Source organism: Scyliorhinus torazame, chromosome 11 (assembly GCF_047496885.1).
Source record: "Scyliorhinus torazame isolate Kashiwa2021f chromosome 11, sScyTor2.1, whole genome shotgun sequence".
NCBI classification, from domain to species: Eukaryota; Metazoa; Chordata; class Chondrichthyes; order Carcharhiniformes; family Scyliorhinidae; genus Scyliorhinus; species Scyliorhinus torazame.
Window position 1 is genome coordinate 190,075,359 of NC_092717.1, and position 26,625 is coordinate 190,101,983.

The window sequence follows — 26,625 nt, forward strand, 5'->3', positions numbered from 1 at the left end:
GGCAGCTCTGTTGGTGGCCGAATTTAAAGGAAGACGTCACACACTGTTGAAAATTGCCTTATCTGTGCCCAAAACAATCCGGACAGATATGCAAAGAAAGCTCAGCTTAGCCACACCGCCCCGTTAATATCCCCTGGACTAACCTCCAGATCGATCTATTGGACCATTGCCCCCTAGCAGGAATGGTCACAAGTACGTGTTAGTTGTCCTAGACACCTTTACAAAATGAGTAGAAGCATTCCCATCTAGGACAAACATGGCAAAGACTACAGCGAAGATTTTAACCCACCACATCTTTACGAGAACGTCCTCATGATATTTGGCATTACCCAAAAATTCCACATCGCATACCATCCCCAGGTCAAGTGGTATCGTGGAGCGAATGAATCGGATCCTAAAGGCAACCCTCGGGAAAATGGTCCAACAAAACAGCACCACTTGGGATTCAGTCCTCCCTTTTGCATTAATGTTTTTACGTAACACCATTTCAACATCCACAGGATACACCCCACACACACCCACGACCGGACACCCCATGAAAGGCACAGAATTTTTATTAGGACTTGACCAGCCCCAAAGTGACGGCCCTCGCGCACGAGAACGCAGTAAAGCAACTAGTTGAGAATGTTAAAACGGCTCAGCTAGCAGCCGCAGTAAAATTAGGCACCCGAAAGAAAGAGCAAGGCCCGTTTCGACAAAACAGTGCACGCGACCGAGTTTAATGTAGGTCATGCTCTCCATTTACAACCCCAGCACATTCCTGTCACCCAAGTATTCGGGTCCGTACTCCGTTGCAGACAAAGTAAACCCCTCAGTGTATAAAATTAAGTACCCCAACGGGAAGACCGCGTGGTTCCATATTAACCAGCTCAAGACATATGGCTCGCAGTCTAACCACACACACCACGTCATGCTCGATGCAGCAGACCACGCCCCGCCCACAGCCCCACCCTCCCAACACGTCCACCCCATCCACGGACTCCAGACTCCGCCCCGGAACGCCCACCGACAGCAGCATTAGCGACAGCGACTGTGACACAGGCAATAGCCACAGCACGCCTCCCTACTATCCCCACACCCAGCGAATCTGAACACTATTCGAGTGATCCCTTCCTGATCAAATTCCTTAACAAACCTCACCAAAAACCACCGCCCTACCATGACGACCCTGTCCCCACAGAATTCGATACAACGTTTTGGCACTGACAATTCATACAGGCTCGTCCGAAACGACGAGATGGACCCTAAGTCACACCATGCAGCTTTATCAACCCTCATCCATTCCAGAGTATGGCATCTGGGAGAAGAGGATGACATTGAGTCGGACTCCCAAAACGAGAACCCCTTTGCTACCCTGTTCGCAACTGATAATGGAGGTGTCCAGATGATGTTTCAAAGGAACCGCTTGGGAGAAACGGTGTCCTTTCTGATGGAACCTGCAGCATTGCATGTCTGTTCGTGTTATTGTTATGCGTTGTATGCAAAATTGGCAAATTTTCACGGCCCCACGTCACCACCCCCTTTGACAGCCAATGGCAGTTAATGGATCTAGTTTGTCCCAGACATTAGTTCAGAGGAACTAGTCTGTCGACAGAAAATTGTTCAAGATACAGGTTTGTCCCAGACACCATCCTACCCAGGGATTCCATCCAATTCTTACCCGCCGTGGCCCATACGCACCCCATTTTTGGCTCATTATGTTCAAGATTCTTTTGTTTGGTTTTGGCAACGTATGGTTGCTTCCCTCTGCTATTTACATCCTCAAACACTAGGATGGTAAATCTCACAGGCTGCGAGACGGCTCGCAGTACGGCATTATTTTCTTAGACGACTAGTCCAAATTTTCGGTTTAAATAAACGAGGGAGTCACACATGGTGACCAATTATAAAGGGAAATTGGCCTAAAAGACAGCCATGCTAACATTCACGATATTACACAAGATAGTAACAGATATTACGCTCGTGTCCATAGAACTCCAGAACCTCAGGAACTCCAGAGGAAGAAAAAGAGGAGAAGAAAGAGAACAATGAAGACGTCATACGTGGTTTTCGTCGTTATTGTAATTTGTATCCGGTTCCACGCGAATGCGGACCCCCTGACCCCAACACTCCCCGGCCGTCAATGATTCACTTCCCCATAGCACCCAGAGCCCAGTGACAAGCAACAACGCATCATCATGGTGTGATAGGTTTATAACATGGTACTCCCTTTCATACGTAATTGAATCCCTTCTAGTACTGGCGATATTCTGCAGCATAGTGCAGACTATCCGCATGAGGAAATGGCAAAGGAGAGCCTACCGCTCTCGCACCCCGGTATACAGGATGAGATCCCCGATTTCTGGTTTTCACCAGGCCCTCGAACCCCTTGATGTACAATAAAGGATATTCGTTCGACGTCATTGTGAATAAAGACAACGGAGAGAATGTAAACTTCGGTGCTTGACTGCCAAGCCAGACAAACTAGTGTTGCTGCTATTTGTACATTTAAAGTGTTGTAGATTATTTGATTGTTTGAGTGAGTATAGTTTATTGAGGACAGTTAGAGGTACCGTTTTTTTAATGTTGTAATGCATGTCCCTGTTGTGACGTAGCGCCACTTAGAATTTAGTTAAAAATTTTCATACATAGTTATGGTCAGTGTAGAGGCCATGGAAGAGTGCTCGCTGGGACAGGAAGTGAAGACGACGCAATTATGTGATACTTCACGCTTCGTGTTAGGGATCACAAGGAGGGTGTGTAGCCACTTGGGTTGGCCACTTCCCGACTTAAAATGGAGGTCCGCAAAGAATGCAGGGAAATTCAGTCAAGCCAGGAAAAACTAGCAGGTGCAAAGTCTCCTGTGTATTAGAACTTGCAGAAACCCAGACAGCACTGAAACTAGCAACCATCCGCATACTAATCAGCGATCCCCAGGAACAATTGAAACAGTTAAGGTGAGTAAGGCCAAGCCAGACTCCTCGGCGCCAGCAGGAGCCAAGACAAAGGAAGGCCAACGGATACTCAGGAACCGCCCAGCGATCAGGGAACGGCTCCAGTGTTGGAGAAATCGATCCAAGTGATCGGAACATGGTCCAATCACTTGGAACCAGATAAGGGGTCTGCCCCGAATGGCACAAGGCCCCTGGGGACAATAAAGTAGAGTCCCAAAGTTCAATTCGTCCTTCTTTGCAGGGTCACTCAGCAGCGCGAAACAACCCTTGACAGTGACCTGTCTAGCTGCCGCATCAACCAAGTAAGTCTCCAGTCAACGTACGCTACGAGATAGGCGCTCCTAGCTACCAGTCCATACCAGCTTTTGAATCCTGCAGACTCAGAATCGAATGAAAGGCCATTGGTTCCCCTGACCTGCTGGGCCAGTTCCGAAGCTAAGTATAGGCCTTTTAGTGTTAGAGATAAATCTAGTCAGTCGAGTTTTATGCATCAGTAGTGATTGACTGTGTATAATAAAATAATACATGTGTTTTGATCTGAATCTTACTAATTGGTGCATCGAGTTATTGATCAGTACTTGAACCTCGTGACGGTATCATAAAGACACCTGGCGACTCTAGAGCAAAGGTTATAGAAAGAGAGCAACAAATTAAGAGTCAACCAAAGTTAGCAATGGGGGGGGGGTGCGAGGGCAAAGGAGCTTCTCCACCTGGCCAGGTGCCATCCTCCAACAGTCGCGCCCATGAGGTCCATGCCACCTGGCTGAGGGGAGGGTGGGTACGGGCAATGACATGTCCCATTTCCACCCTCTCTTCCCCCCCCCCCCCCCAGGCTGTCATTTTTTCTGATCAGCCAGCAATGTTGCCTGCCGTGACGGCAGCCACTATTCTCCATGTTGCCCTGGAGGAGGAGGAGGAGCGTGCCAGAGAGGCGGCGCAGGCTGCCGCAGAGGGGTAGGCGGCAGCCGCCCAGGCTGGAGGGACACCCGCCCGACAGGACGAGGAGGAGGAGGAGGAGGAGCGCGTAGTGGAGGAGGAACACTAGGACGGGGAGGAGGACGTCGCGGCGCCACGGCAATGGAGGCACCCAAGGAGGCCCAGTGTGTACCGGCCCCGGCTGTCGTACCAGGACCTCATGGACCGGGAATGCAGGACGAGACTCCGGATGAGCCTGGAAACCGTGGCACACATCTGCCACACCTGGCACCGCGTGGCACTGGGGGGGACACCCTCCCCAGTGTCCGTCAAGGTTACAGTGGCCCTGAACCTTTATGCCATGGGGTCATTCCAGGCGGGGACCTGTCCGGCATATCGCAGACATTGGTGTACCCAGGCAGTGACAGACGCCCTATATGCCATTGCGGACCCCTACATCTGCTTCCCTGTGGACCGTGGTGGCCAGCCAGGCTGCCCAGGCCGTGGGCTTCTCTGCCGTGGCCGGGTTTCCCATGGTCCAGGGCGCGATCAATGGGATGCACGTCGCTGTGCGGCCAGCTGCAGATAACAAGGCCGTGTTCACCAATAGGAAGGGGACCTATTCCATGAACACCCAGGTGGTCTGCGATCACCGCATGATTATCCTGCGATGTTTGGGGGGGGGGGGGCCCGATGGCGGAATGATCTGCACCGTTTTTGGCGCCAGGTAGCAGACATTGCGCCGATTGTGGAGAGTCCCGCCCAAGGTGTTCACCCGAGTTCTGCAAGCTGTGTGACGTTTCACAACTATTACCTTTGGAGCTTGCCCACCAAGGTAGTGATATCCAAAGCGATGTGACTACCTCCTGATACAGCTTACCTCTCCGATGGTTCATGGTATATCATTATTTCATGCGCAAAATTAGTTAAAATATTGCAGAAAACTACCTGCCGGCTACATGCATCTATAAGCTGTAAATGAAATAGAAATTAATTTTGTGCTTAAGACTTGGGTCACATCCCCATTGGAAGAGCTACCGCATTATATGATTGTAACATGTATTCAAAATTCCGGAATCCGAGACCGTTTCGGCCCCAAGCATTTTGAACAGTGGATGCTCAATCTGGTCGGGGTCGATGAGCGAGGTTGACATTGTTCTGTTCTCTGTAGCAAGCAGCAAGTGTCCAGGCGGTTTGTTCTTTGCCCGGTGCCAGGGTTCAGGTTACCCTCTCAGAGCCGTAGAAGAACATGCAGTAGGAGAGGGGAGGATCTAGTTGTCCTAGTCCATATAGCTACCGATGACATAGGCAGGATGAGGAGGGAGGTTCTGCGGCTAAGCACTAAATTAACAACTGAAAATGGTGGATTGCCCGAGGTACGGGCAGAGGACAAATAAGATTAGAATCATAGAATTTACAGTACATTCAGCCCAGAGTCTGCACCGGCCCCTGGAAAGAGCACCCTCCCTGAGCTCACACCTCCACTCCACCCCCTTAACCCAGCAACCCCACGTAACCTTTTGAACACCAAGGGACAATTTAACTTAGCCAATCCACCTAACCTGCACATCTTTAGACTGTGGGAGAAAACACGAGCACCTCCAGAGGAAAACCACGCAGACACAGGGAGAAAGTGCAAACTCTACAGTGTCACCCGGGGCTGGAATTGAAATCGGGACCCTGGAGCTATGAGGCAGCAGTGGTAACCACTGTGCCACCATGATGCCCCAGAGAAATGAATGCGTGTCTCAAAGACTGGTGTGGGAGACATGGGTTAGACTATGTTGGTCTAGCTTAGGCGAGAACTATGGGAGATGGAGCGGTATGTTACGATTGAACTATGTTTCTATCTGTACTCGTGTCTTTTATTATTATAAAGCCATAAATGCCTTAATAAAATGTTTTATAAAAAATGAAACTCAGCGCCCATCGACCAGTTGAACCAGGAACATTCCTTGTCACAATGGATGTCTCGGTACTCTACACCAGCATCCCCCATGACAACGAAGAATTGCTGCAACAGCCTCAGTACTCAAAACCAACAACTGCCAATCTCAAGACGCAATTCTTCAGCTCATCCGCTTCATACTGGATCACAACGTCTTCACCTTCGACAAGTTCTTCCCCCAGACACACGGAACAACCACGGGGACCAAATTCGCACCTCAATATGCCAACATCTTCTTGCACAAGTTCGAGCAAGGTCTCTTCACTGCACAGGACCATCAAGTTATGCTATACACCAGATATTTCAATGACATGATTTTCCTTTGGACCCACGGTGAAGAAACACTGAAATGATGACACAATGACATCAATAAGTTCCATCCCACCATCAGACTCACCATGGACTACTCTCCAAAATCAGTTGCATTCTTGGACACTCGTATCCATCAAGGACGGTCACCTCAGCAGTTCGCTTTACCGCAAGCCCACGGATAACCTCACGATGCTCCACTTCTCCAGCTTCCACCCTAAACACATTGAAGAAGCCATCCTCTATCCCCTCTGTATAGCCTTCCCCTATCCTCTGAGGAGGAACACAATGGATATCTACAGATGCTGAAAGACGCCCGCATAAGAATGGGATATGGTGATCGACAGTTCCAACGCACCACAGCAAAAAAACACACCGACCTCCTCAGAAGATAAACACGGAACACAACCAACAGAGTACCCTTCATCATCCAGTAGTTTCCTGGAGTGGAGGAACCTACGACACCTTCTTCCAACCCTTCAACACGTCATCGATGAAGACGAACATCTTGCCAAGGCCATCCCCACACCCTCACCAATTGCCTTCAAAACAACCGCACATCAAACAGACCATTGTTTGCAGCAAACTACCTAGCCTTCAGGAGAACAGCGACCATGACAGCACACAAACCCTACCATGGCAACCTCTGCAGGGCATGCCAGATCGACATGGATACCACCATGAGAACACCACCCACCAGGTACATGATACATACTTGTACGACTCGGCCAACATAGTCTATCTCATACGCTGCAGGAAAGGATGTCCCGAGGTGTGGTACATTGGCAAGACCATGCAGACGCTGCGACAATCACCAGGCAGGAATATTCCCTTCCAGTCAGGGAACACTTCAGCAGTCAAGGGCATTCAGCCTCGGATCTTCAGGTAAGCTAGTGCACAAGTCAATTCCCATAACAGCCTCCCCGAACAGGCGCCAGAATGTGGCGACTAGGGGCTTTTCACAGTAACTTCATTTGAAGCCTACTTGTGACAATAAGCGATTTTCATTTCATTTCAAGTTGCAAAAAGTTGGTTTACAGGTGCAACAGGTGTTTAAGAAGGCAAATGGAATTTTGTCCTTCATTGCTAGAGGGATGGAGTTTAAGACTAGGGAGGTTATGCTGCAATTGTATAAGGTGTTAGTGAGGCCACACCTGGAGTAGTGTGTTCAGTTTTGGTCTCTTTACTTGAGAAAGGACATACTGGCACTGGAGGGTGTGCAGAGGAGATTCACTAGGTTAATCCCAGAGCTGAAGGGGTTGGATTACGAGGAGAGGCTGAGTAGACTGGGACTGTACTCGTTGGAATTTAGAAGGATGAGGGGGGATCTTATAGAAACATATAAGATTATGAAGGGAATAGATAGGATAGATGCGGGCAGGTTGTTTCCACTGGCGGGTGAAAGCAGAACTAGGGGGCATAGCCTCAAAATAAGGGGAAGTAGATTTAGGACTGAGTTTAGGAGAAACTTCTTCACCCAAAGGGTTGTGAATCTAGGGAATTCCTTGCCCAGTGAAGCAGTAGAGGCTCCTTCATTAAATGTTTTCAAGATAAAGATAGATAGTTTTTTGAAGAATAAAGGGATTAAGGGTTATGGTGTTCGGGCCGGAAGTGGAGCTGAGTCCACAAAAGATCAGCCATGATCTCATTGAATGGCGGAGCAGGCTCGAGGGGCCAGATGGCCTAATCCTGCTCCTAGTTCTTATGTTCTCCAAGGCGCCCTTCAGGACGCATGACAAAGCAGAATCGCCGACCAGAAATTGATACCAAGTTCTGCACAAAAGAGTATAGCCTGAACTGGGACCTTGGATTCATGTCTCACTACATTTAACCCCCAGCATCTGGCCTGAGCTTGCAAAATCCTACCAACTGTCCTGGCTTGAGACAATTCACACCTCTTTAACCTGTGATTATCCCTCTCTCCAGTTGCACCATCTGGACCTGTAAAGACTTAAATACCTGCCAAGACTCGCATTCAAAGATTCATCTTGCATCATTGACTTTGTCTTTCTATGCTGTGTTTGTGCAACCTACCTCTTCACTCACCTGATGAAGGAACAGTGCTCTGAAAACTAATGATTCCAAATAAACTTGCTGGACTTAACGTTAAAGATGTAATAGCAGAACACTTGGAAAAATACACAATCAACATGGTTTTGCGAAAGGAAAATCATGTTTAACCTGTTTATTGGAAGCTATTTGAAGGAGTCACGTGTTGTGGATAAAGGGAACCCACTGGATGCACGGTACTTCAAATTCCAGAAAGCATTTGATAAGGTGCCAAGGTCATGTAAATTAAAAGCGCATGGTGCAGGGGGTAACATATTGGCACTCTTTAAAAATAAGCGGTCGCTCATCGAAGACAGATGAGAAATGTTTTCTGGAAGCTCTTCCTCAAAAGGCAATCGAATCAGAGTCTTTCAATATACTTAAGGCAGAGCTAGATAGAATCTTGATAAGGAGTGAAAGGTCATCAGTCGGCAGAAATTTGGGTTACAAGATCAGTCATGATTTTAATGGTGGAATATGCTCGAGGGGCCTTGTGGCCTACTCCTGATTCCTATGTAAGGCAACGGTTTACATCAACCCAAAGCTGCTGCTACACAATGACCTTACCAATCAACCTGCTGCTCGCCTCCCATCACACCAACCTGTATGGTTAAGACAACCGTGCCAAGAGCCCCTGTGGTAGGAATGGAACCGGTATACCATTAACATAACAGTTCTTACAGCCTGCCCACCTGGCTTCCATCTGCCACACTAACATTGGGCTCTCCTCAACCATTTCTACACTGGCCATGTTCATTGTGCAGCAAACGTGGGGCCTTGCAGGGAAGCCAGACTTCAACTGTGGTGCACCCCATTCAGTGACTAATCACTGAAGACTGCCCCCTGACAAAATTCAGCAGAGGGGTCAGAGAGCTCCATTTAGCCACCGTGGAAAAGAAAGCTATTGCCTGGCTTGGTGATTACTGCACAAGCTTAAAAAAAGTATTCAGGGAAGTGCCCATCAAGCAAGAAACCTTACAGGACATACTCTTACGACCTCCTCAGGGGCCAAGCACTAATTTGTATCTGATTCCCCCTCCTACACCATGGGAAAGGAACTCCCCCGGAAAGAGGGGCGGAGCTTCACACTATTTCAACCCCAGCCTGGGTGCAGGTCATGAAGGGTGTTCCTTCGGGGTGAAGAGTTGTGTAGAGTTTAAATAAACCTGGTCTGTTCCATCTTCCTTCCGTCTACAATCAGCATGGCTGAAACCCTGATCAGTATAATCCTTAGGCTTGACCAAGTCCATAAATCCATAGAATCCCTACAATTCAGGAAGTCATTCGGCCCATCTGCACAAACCCTCTGAAAGAGCACCCTAACCTTGGCCCAGTCCCCCACTGCAGCTAACCTTTGGACACCAAGGGGCAATTTAGCACGGCGAATCCACCTAACCTGCACATCTTTGGACTGTGGGAGGAAACCCATGCAGCCATGGGGAGAACAGGCAAGCTCCATACAGGTTACCCAAGGATGGAATCGGACCTGGGTCCCTGGTGTCGTGAGGCAGCAGTGCTAATCACTGCCACTGCATGGTCCTTGACCTGGTGAAGGCCATAAATACATCTGTGCCTACCACATCTTTTGGAGTTTTCCAGTAGTTGGCGCAAAACCAATGAGTACAAGATGAAAAGCACGCAAAAGAGCATTAGGACTGTTAAAGTGTACAAACTCAGCAATAGCATGATGGGAAAATTAGCCAACTTATGTAACGATGTATAAGAAAGCTGTGTCAGCTATTACCACGACCAGACCCTGGCTAACTAGATAAAGCTAAGACTCCACATAATCGTATCATACAAAGCCAGCAGAGGGAAAAGAATGCCTGACCTTAGTAAAACCTGATAACAAAGTCACGACCTAGCAATGTCCTGATAACACAACCCCCTCATGACCTAAGACCAGATGAGTCAAGGCATCATGAGGGCAGAGATGAAAGCAAAATAGGACCACGTCTTAATCCCTCAAAAGCCAAGCTACTGCGAATAAGCCAAGTCAGGGTCTTTCCATGGCAACATGTTTGTTCAGAATTTATGACAGTATTGATGTCCTTACTACTGATTACATTTTTGAACAAGGTCTGTTTTTTTTAAACTGATACAGCTTTTGCATAAATATTGAACGTTTTCTCCATGTCTTTGCAAGCTTGAGGAAGAACCAGCAGTTTTGCATTAACTGCTCTCGGACTTCAAACTGTAGCCGTACTGCATGCAGACTTGTCAATAAAGACCAAGTTATTTTATCGAAACAGAGTTGTAAAGGTGTTTTCTCCTGTAAGGTTTTCGGGCAATTCGGCCTTTTTGGACTGCCCAAGGATAAAACCCAGAGACTGTAAACTGACTTTTCAGCCAAGAGAACGTAACCAGATTTCCCAGCAGGCTTGATCCGCTGAGCTGAGTAGGGGCATAGGTATTTACAAACCCCCCCCTAGGAGCTACAAGGAAGAAGGAGCCAATGAGATAAGATTAAAACACAGACAAAGGGGCACGGGAATACACAGGGGGCCTGCCTGCAAGCAGGACAATGGGATGGTCATAGCCCCATGCAGATGTAAATGACTTGGCCTCCACCAGAGCAGAATCCAATTAACACCCCATCAACATAGCAAGGTGAGAATAGCAGCCATCTCCGGAGCAGCTGGAAGACTTTGAAAATCTTCACAAGAGAGCTTAACCTTGTTATCCCAAAAAGCAGACTGTCTGGGCTCAGTATATTGCGCTGGAAAAGCCCCTTGAAGATAAACGGTAGAAAAAACCAAGTTGGAGGCGGACCTGGGGGAGGTACTCCAATCTTGACAGAAGCCACCGGCAGGAACTCACTGGGTGGAGGGGGCAGAGTCGGCGCCAAATTCAAATCGCGGCAGGTCTGCCTGGCTGGAAGGAGCGGACCTGCGAGGAAAACCCGGAAGTCGACAGCTCTGACCGGCTCAAAGGGGGCGGGACCAGCAGGAACTTTAAACCTTACCAATTCAATGCAAAAGGGGCTGGCCGAACACAGGAAAAAGCCTGGTAAAACGGATATAAAAGGGGCTGTGTTTCGATTGAGGGTCTCTTGGCTTAACCTCTCCACCTTTGACTTGACCTCCTGCAGCCTGTGACTGTAAGTACCCTGCAGCAGCTTGCGAAACTCCCTTGACTTTGATAGTGGTTGAGGCTTTGGGGAAGGGGACTTGATTTGTGTTCTGTGTCATTGCTAAAACTGTGTAACAATAAGATTTTTCGTTGTGTCCGTTATAGTACTTTCTGAATAGACTTAGTTTGTGTTAGAGTTTAAGATTTTATTATAATTTCTTCTGTTTGATGATTTTGACCTGGGTTTTGCAATAAACCTTGATTTGCTGATAATTGGAGTCGTTTAAATTCTTCAATCTCTCACCAGCGATCTCTGACCAAGTCATTGTTAAGATATTCCTCACCTTAATTCCGGGTTCAAGAATCTAGGGTCATCTTGAGCGATTCACTCAGGACAGGCTGCTGGTTAGGTAATAAACAGCAGTGTCCTATTCTCTCTCTTGGGAAAGCTACTCCAGCGAAGTAGGAACCGGGTGGGTGTTGCACCACCGGCAAGAGAGAGAATCACCTGGGCATTGGTGGGGGTCTGGATATCTGTGTGATATAAGCCTCAGGCTTCCGGTTAGGGATAAACGGCAGGCTTGATCCAGTGCTCTCTCCCGTGGAGGTGTCCCAGTGCGGCATCCCCTGGCCTCTGAAGTTTCAGTGCCAGCTGGAGAGAGACACACACAGATACTCAAACCCCAGATATCGGCCCAGTAGTGGAGTAGCAGAGATGGCACCCTCTACAATGGCGACCGCGGCAGGACCCCGGTGGCGTGGAGTATGTGACTTGGCAGAGGGGGTGAGGGAACGAAGTAAAATGGAGGAGAGAATCTTCTCGTATATGTGGCAAAAGGTCAACCTCACCAAACCTTGGGTCTCAGAACTAATCAATGCGGAGCAACCGGTAATGGCAGCGGCTGCATGGACAGAAAGTAAGGCGCACAAAAGGCACTTGGAGAAGGCAGTTTGGCTGGTCTGCCTGTCCCAGCAGGTAGTCAAAACAGAGCAAAGGGTCGAAGAATTAGAGCAGGAGGCTAGCGCAGCGGAACGACTGCGGGAGGAATTGGCAGAAATGAAACAGGAAAGCGAGTCTAACCGGTGCGAGAAGGACCATCTCCACTGCCAGATAGTGGAGGGTAAAGAAAAGGAACGGAGGCTCCAGGAACTCTATGCTCGGAGTACAGAGCAGTGTAGGAAGCTGGAGGGGAAGTTCCGGGACATCCAGGCAGCGTACCGAGTGGCTCGCGAGGAAGTAGGGGACTGTGTCCATGGGCCGTGCCAGGCACGAATAACGGAGTTGGAGGAGACCTTGTCCAAGGTCAGGGGACAGATACACCTGGTAGGTCCAGGGGGGTTCCCTAGGGGCAAGGTGTTCCTCGCAGCGGATGATTCCCCAAAGGCCAAGGGGAATAGACCGCCTCCTGAGGCACCGGGATCGTGCCCGGGTCGGCAGGCGGGGAACGGGGAGTCCAGGAAGGGACGGGCCCAAGGGGGAGCAGAGAGGGATCCCCAGGTAACAGCATCTCCTGTGTGGGTAGTTAACCCAGGGGTGGTAGGGCGAGAGGACACAGGAGAAGAAGAGTCAGACAGTGAGGCGGAGGAGCAGGAACCCCAGGTAGGGCAGATGTGCCCTGTCAGGCAGAGAAGGTATGGTCCCCCGGCGGGGCTGGCAGATAGGGGACTGGTTGAGGGCGACATTATCATTCCTCATGGGGCATCCGCGCTCAGGGGGATGGTGGCCCACGTTCCCAGGCTAACTCCAAAAGGGGATCCGTCGCTTCATTTTATGGAGGTGGAGCAGGCAGCCAGCATTAATGACTGCGACGAGGGGGAGCAAATAAGGATGCTCCTGATGACCCTAGATCCCCAACTATGCAGGGCAGTGACCTCCGGGAATGGGGGAAGACCTGACACATGGGCGGCAGCACAGACTGCTGTTCTGGAGGCGATGGGCTTGAATCTGGGGAGCCCTTTCATGAGGGTGGGGGAAACCAAGCAGCAACCAGGGGAATCTCCCACCATGTTCGCAGACAGGCTGTGGATTGTCTATATGGAGGCATGCGGGGTTCCCGCGGATAGACGGAATTTAGGGGAAAGAACCGCTCACTGGCTGAAGACCCTAGTTGCCAACTGTCTCCCTAACGTTAGGGCAAAAGCCGAACACTGGTTCGACCCGCAGACCCCGGCCCTTAATGAGGAAGAGGTCCTTAGGAAACTTACCCTTGCATATCGTAATGGGGAGAGGGGTGAGGACAAGCCCCTTAAGGGTAGGGTGCATGAAATCGCGCCAGCAGCCCCTAAGAGAGAGTGGAAGCATGAGGGCACCCGGACCTCCGACAAGAAACCGGTATGCTACGGGTGTGGGAAGGCCGGGCATTTCAAGAGGGAATGTAAAAACCCTAGCAAGCAGGAGAGGGCTCACGCAGTAGAGAGTCAGACCCCGGCGGCAGGAGCAGCTGCCCCGGAAACCATCGAGGTAAGTAAAATTTTAGCCCTTTTGCAAAGCTCAGGACAGGTGGCAATGGCAACGGGCCAGGGTCAGCCCGCTCCCGCACCCAGGGAAGCCTCCGAATGACTAGCCCCTCAGCAGCCCACCTTTCTATGCCCACTGGAGTATGGCCCGTGCGGGAGACCCTGGGTCAAGATGGAGGTCCAGGATACGGTCGGGAGTTACCTACTGGACACAGGTGCTTCCAGTACTATAGTCCACATGGACAATCCCCGAGCATCCCCTCTGTCTAGCGGGGTACCCTATAGTCTCATCGGATTTACCGGGAACGAAAAGATCGGTTTTTTCTCTGTTCCCCTGTCTATCAGGTTAGGGGCACTCCAGGCGCACTGGAAATGCGTCCTGATGAGATGGGAACAGGAGGGGAAAGGGATCCTAGGAGCTGATTTTATAGTGGCTCATCGGATCCTGGTGGACCTAAGAAACCACTGCCTGTGGGGTGCAGCAACGGAAGGGACTGAAAGGGAGTTGAGGGTAATTGACAGAGCCCAGGAGAAGGGAGCTTTGTGCGTGGTACAGCCAAAGGAAGGGTACGATTTAGAAGCCCTGGAGAGGAATACCCCGGAAGAGTTCAGGGAGTATGTCCGCAGGAATCTGGCTGCTTTTGCCACCCACAAGCATGATTGTGGGAGAGTTACTGGGACAGAGGTCAGGGTAGATGGGGACCCCATGTCCCAGCCCCAGAAACAGTACCGCTTCCCCCGGGAAGCAGAGGCAGACTTGGAGGTGGCCCTAAACTCACTGGTGCGGCAAGGGGTGTTGAGGACAATTGCCACCCATGTGAACTCACCGCTCTGGCCGGTGAGGAAGCCGGACAACTCCTGGAGGGCCACCGTGGACTACAGAGTCCTGAATAAAAACATCCCGGCCTGCGCCCCAACGGTGGCGGCCGTGGCAGACTTGCTAGGAGAAATTCCAGCATCCGCCTCAATTTTTACGGTGCTGGATATTTCGAATGGATTTTGGTCCGTCCCGGTCAGACGGGAGGACCAATATAAGTTTGCCTTTACCTTTAAGGGGCAACAGTACACCTGGACCTGTCTCCCGCAGGGATTCCACAACAGCCCGAGCATTTTCCATCAATGCATGGCCGAATGCTTAAAGGGGTTCAGTGAGCCACACAAGCTGGTGCAGTATGTGGACGACATCCTGTTGTTCACCAGTAATAGTGAGGAGCATGGGCCCCTGGTGGACGAGCTGTTAGGGTTATTGTACAAAGGAGGGCTGAAAGTTAACCCTAAAAAGGCACAGATCGGGGTAGGAGAGGTGAAGTTCCTGGGGTTAACCCTGAGAGCTGGAGAGAGAGGGATTGACACTGCCAGGAGACAAGCAGTGCAGGAACTCCCAGTCCCCGTAGATGTAAAGGGGATACGGTCCTTTTTAGGAATCACCGGCTACTGCAGGGATTTTTTTGAGGACTATGCCACCACAGCAGCGCCTCTGCTTAGGCTGCTGCACAAGGGGGTGGAGTGGGACTGGGACAGTAAGTGTGAGACGGCGTTCGTCCGACTCAAGGAGGACTTGCAGAAAGCCCCAGCCCTGGGAGCCATTAACCCCCGGGAGGAGTTTTTCCTGGAGGTGGCCGCAGGCAGTGATGGCCTGAGTGCTGTGCTCCTCCAGACCCAGCATGGCAAGTTGAGGCCGGTGGTATACTCCTCTCGGGTCCTCACAGACGTGGAGCGGGCATACTCCAACTGTGAGAGGCATCTGCTGGCCACCCACTGGGCGGTAAAGCGGATGCAGGTATTTGTCAGGATGGGCCCCATCACCCTCCTGACACATCACACCCCGACCCAAATGCTGCTGGACGGCAGGATTAAGGACGGCACGGTCAGCAGCGCCAGAATCACCAGGTGGACCCTCCTGCTGTCACAAATGGCCCTTCAGGTAAAAGGGCTGAATGAGCCACAGCTCGCAGCCAACCTGATATACCCCGGGGAGCCACACCACTGTTCCGTAGAAGGGGTATGGGAGGTAGGGTTCGGACTCCGGGCAGGGCTGCACCCCACAGGGAGGGAGATCTATGTGGATGGGTCCAGTACTGTAGCAGAGGGCGTCAGGTTCACGGGCTGTGGGATCTGGGACCCCGATGCAGAGATAGCCCTGGCCCTTAAACTCCCCCATACACTCAGCGCCCAGCAGGCAGAGCTGGCTGCAGTGATGTATGTGGTGACCCACCCCGACCGTTTTCCCACGCCGTATACCATCTGCTCAGATAGCATGTTTACATGCAACTCCTGCACGGAGTACCTGGCTATCTGGTCCCGCCGAGGATACACCTCCTCGGATGGAAAGCCACTGGCCACAAAACCCCTCCTCGAGAAGATCGTGGCAGCAGTTGGGCAGGGGGAGGACAGGTATATCCTTAAGGTGAAAGCTCACTCCAAAACAGAGCCACGGGGCGAGGGGAACCAGAGAGCAGACGGCCTGGCTCGAGAGGGGGCTAAGAATGGGATAGCGTGGGACCCGTACGAAGAGGGACAGGTAGCGGCCGTTACAAGACAGCCCCAGAGGGGGGATGGAACGAGTTTGGCCCCAGATCTAGCCACTGCCCAGGGACAGGACCCCGAGCTAAAGAAAGTCATAACGGCCATGGGTAGGCAGGAAAGGATAGAGGGGCCCTATGGGGGAAAGGACATCACCCTGAAGGAGGGCATGCTCTTCAGGGGGGACCAGTGGATAGTGCCTTCCCAGCACCATAGGGAATTTATTGAAATGGCCCATGAGAGCCCCGGAGCGGGACATCCCGGCCTGAGACCACCTGGCAACGGGTGGAGAGGGTGGGGTGGTGGCCGAGCCTCCGGGTGGATGCTCGCGATTTCTGCGCGAGCTGTTTGGTGTGTGCTACTAATAACCCGGATCCCAAGAAAAGAAAGGTCTCGTTGGGGCACATCCGCAGGGTGGAGGGGCCCTGGCAGTCGATACAGATAGACTATATTGGACCCCTTCCCCCAGCGGCAGGGGGTTACAAGTACTGTCTGGTGCTGGTGGATATTTTCACAGTGGGTAGAAGCCTTCCCCTGCCGAACAGCCACCGCAGCAGGCACAGCCAGGATATTGGTCAGGGAGGTATTCTCGAGGTGGGGACTCCCACAGTTTGTGGAGTCAGATCAGGGGAGTCACTTCACGGGACAGGTGATGCAAGCGACCCTAAAAGTCCTGGGGATTAAGGCAAAGTGGCATGTGGCCTATAACCCTCAATCCTCAGGTCCTGTGGAAAGGTTAAACAGGACCATAAAGGAGAGGATCAGGAAAGAAACAGGCAACTCGCCCAACCGGTGGGTAGAAATCTTACCCCTAGTTTTAATGGGGATCCGAGCAAGCCAGTCCAGGAGCACAAGAGTACTCCCCGCACAAGCTCATGACAGGGAGGGTTATGAGAACCCCGATCCATGTCAGGGTACCTTCCCTGACAGAGGGACAGCTTAGGGAGGTAAACCGGGACAGGTTCGCTAAGAAGCTGATGGAGCAGCTGAAGGCAATTAATTGGCAGGCAGCATTTAACATGGGAACCCAGCACCGGAGGAACAAGCTGCTGCTCGAGCCCCACACTACCCAGGAATGGGCCATAGGGGACCAAGTAATGGTCCGGAATTTTGCACGGGTAGGAGCCTTTGAGCCACTGTACGCGGGACCGTACAGTATAGTGGACAAGGCCAGCCCCATGGTTTACGCAGTACAGCTCCCCCGGAAGATTAAATGGTTCCACGTGAACCAATGCAAACTTTTCGACCCCACCAGGGCCGGTAAGAGCAAGTTGGGGGGGGGGCTGGGGGTGATAGTGGAGAAGCCGCCTGCAGAATTAACGACGGTGGGGGAGGTCCCTGACTCCACGGTCACACAACCGGTGACAAGGTGCTGTCCCGAAGGGGCAGTCCCAAAGAAAACGACGGTGCTGCAAGCACCCAACCCAGGGACAGTAACGATTCCCAAGCCCTTACCTGTGGGTCAGGTGGCCTGCCTTAGTATAGAGGCTAAGGAGGCGGAGGAAGTGGAGGTATCACCTTGGGCTTGGGAACCATTCAGGGGACGAAGGAGCAATCGGGTCTCCAAGCCCCCGGTAAGATGGTCCCCATCACACCTCCCTAGAACCCGGTCCCGCAGTAAGGGGGCCCGAGTAGAAGGGAGCGCTGAGGGATCACCGAACCCTGTTGGGGAAGGAGAGGCAAGGGGCAGCCCGAACCCCCGGGAGGGGACGGTCTGGCCCGAGCCGTTGGTCCAAACAGGTGAACTGCCCCAGTTTAGCGGGGCCCAGTTTTAATTTGGCCACCCGGAGACGGGTGGCATTGTATATATCATTTTTCCCCCTCCTAGTTCTAATTAGTGTGTAGTGGTGTGTGGGTTATTTAGGATCGTGGGATCACAGAACCGCCTAGTGCGATGGTATAATGATGGAGCAGCAGGCACTAGGACCCTGGTGGAGCCAGGCTGTGGACAGAACCACAGACAGGCTGCGGCAACTTCAAAGCGGGAGCTGCTGCTGCCGCCGGATAGCAGCAGGCACTAGGACCCTGGTGGAGCCGGGCTGTGGACACAGAACCACAGACAGGCTGCGGCAATTTCATGTTGATTTCACAACTTCAAAGCGGAAGCTGCTGCTGCCGCTGGATAGAAGCCATGCACTTTAAGGTAGGTAGTTCTGTAGAGGCAAGGATGTGTTTTGTCTCTTTTACAGATGGGGCACCCGACGATATGGAGTTTGCTGATCTTGGCAATGGTGGGACCGGGAGAACTACGCAGAGGCGAGACAGAAGAGTCCTTTGTCTATGGGTGCTCTGGCGGCAGAGCCCCTCTTGTCACTACCGGACAGGGAAACCAGGTGGCCACAGAGCAGACCCGCTACTCACACCTGGGGAGGTGGCCTGGGTGGCTGGGGTCGAACTCGACCAGGTACTCCAGCCACCAGAGCTTCACCTATGGAGAGGCCTCTGTACTCTGCGAGGAGATACAGGTGGCGACTGACCGGGTTCGGGTGACTGAGGGCAGGCGGGTGTGTTTAACCTGTGAGGGGACGTTCCTTTGGGGAGATGGTGGTGGCTCAGGAAGCTGAGCCTGGACATGAGGGATCGGTCCTCGGACTGGGAACGCCTGGACAACAACACCTACCGGACCATCACGGGGTCACCGGGTAGGATCACCGTTTGCTGGGATAAGTGGTGGGCTTCCGACCAGGGCATTTATTTATGTTTGTGGGGGTCGGCCAAGGCATGTCCACAAGGGGCATCAATCACCTTTGTGAGGTGGTGGCAAGACGCCGGACATGGGATAAATTGGGACCATAATGGGAAGGGATGTGTAACCCCCGGGGGGGAAGAAACCGTGAGAGCTACCGAGCTGCTGGTTCAGGTAAAGAGGCCCCTACCCACAGCCCAACCAATCTACCCTCACAACTGTCCAATCACCACCCGGGGGCCCGAAAATGGTTTGCTGCTCATCCCCACAAAGAAACTATTATATCAGGGGGTACATTACGCGGTTGCCTCGGTGGTGCTAAATCTAACCGAGGTGAAGTTACCAGCGTGGTGCCCTCGCAAGACTGAACTATTGTATCAGGCGCTGCTGAAGGACATGTTCCAGAAATTCCACAATTTGGATTTTGGGGACATTGAAGTGGAAGATTTGTATCATGGGGCAGGGGAATTTAATGGGGACTCCAGCCGGCAACGTAGAGGGCTGGTCAATGATGGTTTCACTGCCTTCAATACGGGGACATCCATTGTCAACAGTATGGATACTGTGGAGCTGGCCTTGCAAATCAATCAGCTAAAAGGCCATCTGAGAAAAGTGTTGAGAGATGAGAACACAGTAGTGCGGTCGGGTTTGCACGAGGAGGTGGCAATGACCCTCCATCTAAAGGAGATAATCGCGCAATTGGAAGAACATGCAAAAGCCATTAACGCGCTAATTAAAGAAGATCGAAATTCATCGGATCAGGCTGCCCAGAATGAAGTGTGTGGGCTGTATGGGGCCTGGTTGCTAGGAGAGGGGAGGAGTAATCTGGAGGACCTGAGACAGGGTCAGGTCCCCTCGTGGATTAGCAACAGGCACTTGGCAGCGCTGCACCCATTCCACAGGGTTTTGAGTACTTGCCAGCTCAGTGCAGCCTCAGAGGCATACCCGGTACCGGTTGATTGTGGGAGATCAAACCACACAATCTTGGGGGTCATCGTAAGAATCCCAATCTTGGGAAGTTCAGCACAGCCGGTGCCGCTGTAGCGAGTGGAGAATGTGGGGGTCATTCGTGGGGGGGGGGGGGTACACATTAGTTTTGGAAAGGTCCCGCCGTATGTCATAGTGCGGGAGCGAGCTGTGGCAGGCATTGACCTCTCGGGCTGTCGGAGCCGGGGAGCGCAGGTGATCCTGTGCCCCCAGCACCTGGGCACTGAGGCACGACCTCAGTGCGGGTTCAGGACTGTTGGGGCAGAACCTATAAACTGCACCATGGAGGCAATGGCAGCGAGCCATGTCCAGCCCCAGGTGGCATATATAGGAAGTGGGACATACTGTGTAACCACTGGAGCCCAGCAGTATCAACATGGGCCACAGCAGTGGTGTCCGATACTGCACAGCAGCTTCTGTTTTAAACCCAAGGCAGAGGTCCAGGTGGCACAGCAACGAATACTGCCCATTCCACAACCCTCCTCAGTTCACCTCGGTACGGGAAAACACTACTAACTTACAAGAATATGTGGCCCGTTTTGGGTACGATATTCCCCCGGTCAAGGAAGACCTAAAGGTATTATTACAAGCTGTGGAAGTTTCACAAAGACACTTTTTCTCCTTAGAACAAAAAACCCACAACATTGATCACGAAATAACAGATATCAAAGCCCCTGACTGGTGGAACATGGGATCATGGATTGTGATCCCAGCCTGGATCCGAATAGCCTCCCACTTGTTAGTGGTATTACAAGTATTCGTAGTTTTATATTTATGTTGCCTCAGCTGCAGGTATCGACGACTGAGGAAAATGAAGAGCCTTCATCGGGCTTTTGGGAAGACGCGGAGTGCAGCCCACAAAAGAGAAGCCGTAGTGTAATAAATAGAGTCACAGGTAAATAATTGTATGGATTCGCGGGTTTCAGTTACTTGATTGTGATATATGTACAGGGACCCTTACGTTTGGGGTTCCGGTGAAATGTGTGTATGTTACTGTGTGTTTGAATTAAGTATGGTCTTGTCTTTCCCTTTCAATGAAATCAGGGGTAGCCTAGATTAAGGGAACTGTCTTGGGACTTGTAGTTTCGCATGTTGTTGAGGGGGGGCCTACGGTCCACACAAAAGGAAATGATTGCCCTTCACCTGTGTCGATACGGTCCAAGCAGGTAGGGACGTATCGAAGGGGCATCTGTAAGGTTTTCGGGCAATTCGGCCTTTTTGGACTGCCCAAGGATAAAACCCAGAGACTGTAAACTGACTTTTCAGCCAAGAGAACGTAACCAGATTTCCCAGCAGGCTTGATCCGCTGAGCTGAGTAGGGGCATAGGTATTTACAAACCCCCCCCCTAGGAGCTACAAGGAAGAAGGAGCCAGACAACGAGATAAGATTAAAACACAGACAAAGGGGCACGGGAATACACAGGGGGCCTGCCTGCAAGCAGGACAATGGGATGGTCATAGCCCCATGCAGATGTAAATGACTTGGCCTCCACCAGAGCAGAATCCAATTAACACCCCATCAACATAGCAAGGTGAGAATAGCAGCCATCTCCAGAGCAGCTGGAAGACTTTGAAAATCTTCACAAGAGAGCTCAACCTTGTTATCCCAAAAAGCAGACTGTCTGGGCTCAGTATATTGCGCTGGAAAAGCCCCTTGAAGATAAACGGTAGAAAAAACCCAGTTGGAGGCGGACCTGGGGGAGGTACTCCAATCCTGACAGAAGCCACCGGCAGGAACTCACTGGGTGGAGGGGGCGGAGTCGGCGCCAAATTCAAATCGCGGCAGGTCTGCCTGGCTGGAAGGAGCGGACCTGCGAGGAGAACCCGGAAGCTAACAGCTCTGACCGGCTCAAAGGGGGCGGGACCAGCGGGAACTTTAAACTTGGACCGATACAACGCAAAAGGGGCTGGCCGAACACAGGAAAAGGCCAGGTAAAACGGATATAAAAGGGGCTGTGTTTCGATTGAGGGGCTCTTGGCTTGACCTCTCCACCTTTGACTTGACCTCCTGCAGCCTGTGACTGTAAGTACCCTGCAGCAGCTTGCGAAACTCCCTTGACCTTGATAGTGGTTGAGGCTTTGGGGAAGGGGACTTGATTTGTGTTCTGTGTCATTGCTAAAACTGTGTAACAATAAGATTTGACGTTGTGTCCGTTATAGTACTTTCTGAATAGACTTAGTTTGTGTTAGAGTTTAAGATTTTATTATAATTTCTTCTGTTTGATGATTTTGACCTGGGTTTTGCAATAAACCTTGATTTGCTGATAATTGGAGTCGTTTAAATTCTTCAATCTCTCACCAGCGATCTCTGACCAAGTCATTGTTAAGATATTCCTCACCTTAATTCCGGGTTCAAGAATCTAGGGTCATCTTGAGCGATTCACTCAGGACAGGCTGCTGGTTAGGTAATAAACAGCAGTGTCCTATTCTCTCTCTTGGGAAAGCTACTCCAGCGAAGTAGGAACCGGGTGGGTGTTGCACCACCGGCAAGAGAGAGAATCACCTGGGCATTGGTAGGGGTCTGGATATCTGTGAGATATAAGCCTCAGGCTTCCGGTTAGGGATAAACGGCAGGCTTGATTCAGTGCTCTCTTCCGTGGAGGTGTCCCAGTGCGGCATCCCCTGGCCTCTGAAGTTTCAGTGCCAGCTGGAGAGAGACACACACAGATACTCAAACCCCAGATATCGGCCCAGTAGTGGAGTAGCAGAGATGGCACCCTCTACACTCCACAGTCTCGAAGTAGGAAAGATTTCCAATTCAACAGGACGAAATACAGAAGACCAAGCATACTTTTCATAGGCATGCTGCAAAATGGCCACAGCTAGAAAAGATGCAGAATTGGTCGACAACAAAGGCAAAATGGAATTTCTGAAGCAACATCTTGGTGCTAGATTTGTGAAAAGGCACAGAAGATGCCAGAAGATGATAAAGTTAATGTGCATTTCACAGGTTTGTGCTCAAGGGAAAACACCCTTCAATTCCATTAAACACAAGGGCCCAAAACAATAGAAATCTGACAGAAAACCCACTTGCTGTTGTTTTAGCGTGTTGTTCCAACAGCAAAACTCTGCTACCCCAGTACTGTAAACAGCATGGAAAGTTAAGTTCCTCATGGAAATTGTGTTCATGTTCAAGGGATGAAATCGTGGCTGAATAAAATGGAGGTCAAAGTGATCTTCTAAAATAGACAAAATAATTCGAAAAGCCTGTTCTGGGCCTATTACAGAGGTCACAAGAGGAAGCCATAAAAAAGGAGGGTTGAGCAATTGAAGCAGCGAGCTGTGGTTCCAGGTCATCTCACTCAGTCATCCCTGATCCTGGGATGGTTCAACAAATAAGCCGTTTAGAGCATTCATGCTCGAGTGCATTGCGGTTCCAAGCCACATGACACCAGAGCACGTAGAACTGCAACCACCATCCACAGTTAGTGGATGAGAAATCAATTAGTGAAACAAGATAGACTGTAAAGTCATTCAGTAAATATTCGAAGGGTCGACGATGGTGCAATGGTAATGTCACTGGACTAGCAATTCAGAAACTCAAGCTAATTGCTCGGAGGTTAAAATCCATGGCAGCTGGTGAAATTTTAATTCAATCTGGAATTGAAAGTTAGTCTCAGTAATGGTGACCATGACAACAATCAATTGTCATAAATCTGGTTCACTAAAGTCCTTTAGGAAAGAAATCTGCCATACTTCCCTGGTCGGGCAGACACGGGACACCAGTCCCACAGCAATGTGGTTGCCTCATAACGGACCTCTGAAATAGCCCAGCAAATCACTCAGTTCAAGGGCCATTAGCTGTGGGCAACCAATATTGCCAGTGACTTCCCCATGAAAGAATTTTAAAGGTCGGGGGGGGGGGGGGGCTTGCACTATCTTTACTGTGGGGTAGTTAGTGTACAACAGCCACTCAATGAGAAAACACTCATGTGCTGGCATTTTCTCACCCTAAAAGTGAATTTCAGGACCTGGAATAACCCCAGTAGCGCCGTGCTGCCCATATATAAAGAGTTAATGACTTCATCATAGTGTAAGACAACCACCAGATGGCAGCACTAGATTAATGCATAAATATGTGAACTCAAAGGATCTTGAGGCTCTTTGAACCAGGAATGACTAGACAGCAGTGTTATTGATAGGTATTGGCATAGTTAGCACTGTAGCTAAATATAGTTCATACTTAATCACTACTTCTAGTTCTGCAAGAGTGAACCAGTCAACATTAATCAATTAGTTATTCATTAAACCTATTTTGCTTTAACTTGAAGTTTGGTAGTTTCTTTAGAATCATACCATCAGACCATTCTGGAAGTATAAAGCAAGAGTAACGACATATTACCAATGAGTAATATAACAGCTACCTTGAGTGTATGTGAAGGCCAGCTCAAGGAACAAGGTGGTGAAAGAATCAGAAGAACACTGACTCGGCAGCATGGCATCACCATAAAAAACTAGTCAACGTCAGCAAGCCCCCTTCTGGGATGGACATGTCATGACCTTTTGGCTCACTTGACTGCAGAAACAGTATGGATAGTCAGCATGTATGCCCCAAATCCTGGAAGCAATGGATAAGGCCAAAGTGGAATTCTATCCTGGTCATCTGTCCCATCAGGGAGATGAGCCGACACCAGTTTTGGGAGAGGGGAACACCAACAATATGTCCTCTTCAATTTCTAGAGCATGGCCTGAATCCCACTTCCAACATGCCGGGGGTTTCAGCAGGGCGGGTCTCCAGTCGTCTGATTTCCCTGCCATTGGGCCAAGACCTCATTCAGCTGGGACTATGCAGCAGCTAGTGTGCAACGACTACCTACGTTCAAAGAATCCATGCACAGGCATCTTCCATGCCAACCCCATCCCACCCACCCACCCAAATGAGTTTAGGGGCCTGGAACATCAGGACCCTTATGGACAACCATCAACAGGTGCACACATCACATGGTCATCATAGCCCCAAGACTTCTGGCACTGCAAAGGTGACTTTGCCGCCCCGAGCACGACACCATTGGCGGGAGATGGTGTATCTGCCAGCTTAAGATGGCAGATACACCTTCTGGAAAAGCAAACCAGAAGAATATAGTCTCTAAGGGGTCAGTTCCGCCGTAAACAACAAATCAGCCGGACCTATCAATGAAGGCTTTCGTCAAGGTTTTCATCGAATCCCTACAGTGCAGAATGAAGCCATGCCGCCCATTCAGTCTGCACCAGCCCTCTGATAGAGCACAATACCAGGCCCAATTCCCCACCCTATCCCTGTAACCCCACTTGGGGCAATTTCTAGCATAACCAATCCACCTAACCTGCACAACTTCAGAGCACCCGCAGGATATGTAGTGTGGTATTATCAGGTTTTACAGTACCCAAGAGGCCGAAGACCTTTGGTTAAACCTAGGAGTTTGCCATTGGCTGTTGGTATGTAGCTCCGCCTTGACAGGTGGGGTATGAGAACCGGTGCCGTCCCAGCAGCCCTCACTTTCTGTACCGAAGCTGCTGGGGAACAGTTCTAGTCGATTAAAGCCTTCAGTTATGTTACAACCTTGTATTGGAGTGCAATTGATCATGCATCAATTTAATCTACTACACTTAAGCTGAAAGGATGGATCTCCAAATCAAGCCCGAGTGTCTACAACTCAGCCCCCACGCGGAGAACTCGGCGGCGATATTTAAGCACTGGCAGGTGTGCTTTATAGGCTACCTCGAGACGGCCAGAGGCACCCCCTCAGGAGAACAGAAACTGCATCTCCTGCACTCGAGAGTAAGCCCTGGAATCTTCACCCTCATCGAGGAGGCGGAGGACTATAATGCTGCGATCGAATTGTTAAAAGGACATTATATCCGCCCTGTAAACCCGGTCTACGCACGTCACCTGCTCGCAACCAGACGGCAAAGCCCCGGGGAAATCGCTGGAGGACTTCTACCGTGTGCTACTGGGGCTGAGCAGAAACTGTGGCTGCCAAGTTTCGGGGAGCGAGCACACGGAACTTCTAATCCGGGATGCCTTCGTAGCAGGTATGAGCTCCTCCGAGATCCGCCAAAGACTTAGCAAAGGACACCCTGGGACTGAGACACGGGCCCTGGCAGGGTCCATGGATGTTGCCTCCAGAAACGCGCAGTCCTCTGCGCCCAACCGCCCCCTGGGCTGCGTGGCATCCCGCAGCGGTAGCCCCACTGACCTCCCCCGTATCCCCTCAGGCTTGCGCTGTCAGACGGCCCGCTGACTCCGTCGGGCCCTGCTGTTTCTTCTGCAGGCAGGCGAAGCATCCCCCCACGTGCTGCCTGGCCCGCACCTCCACCTGCAAAGGGTGCGGCAAGAAGGGCCATTTTGTGGGGGTCTGCCAGGCACGAGCCGTGGCCTCCAGCGACTCCGGACCGCCGCGGCAATCTTCCAGTCGGGGCCCCAGGCGGCCAGCACTCACCGCCACCCCCCTATCCTAGGGCCACGTCCGACCCACGGGCGCGGCCATCTTGCCCCTCGGACACCACGCTGGACGGATGGGCGCCGCCATTTTGTCCACCCCCGACCACCATGTGCGATCCAAAGCCCGACCCCTAATCCAGTCAATAACCTTCTGTCGACAGAGGCCCGCCAGGCCTTCTGCCACATCAAAGCAGACATTGCAAAGGCCACGATGCGCGCCAAGGCCACGATGCGCGCCATCGACGAGTCCCTCCCCATCCTGGTCGAGAGCGATACGTCCGACGGGAGCTCTGGCCGCCACCCTCAACCAAGAGGGCAGACCCGT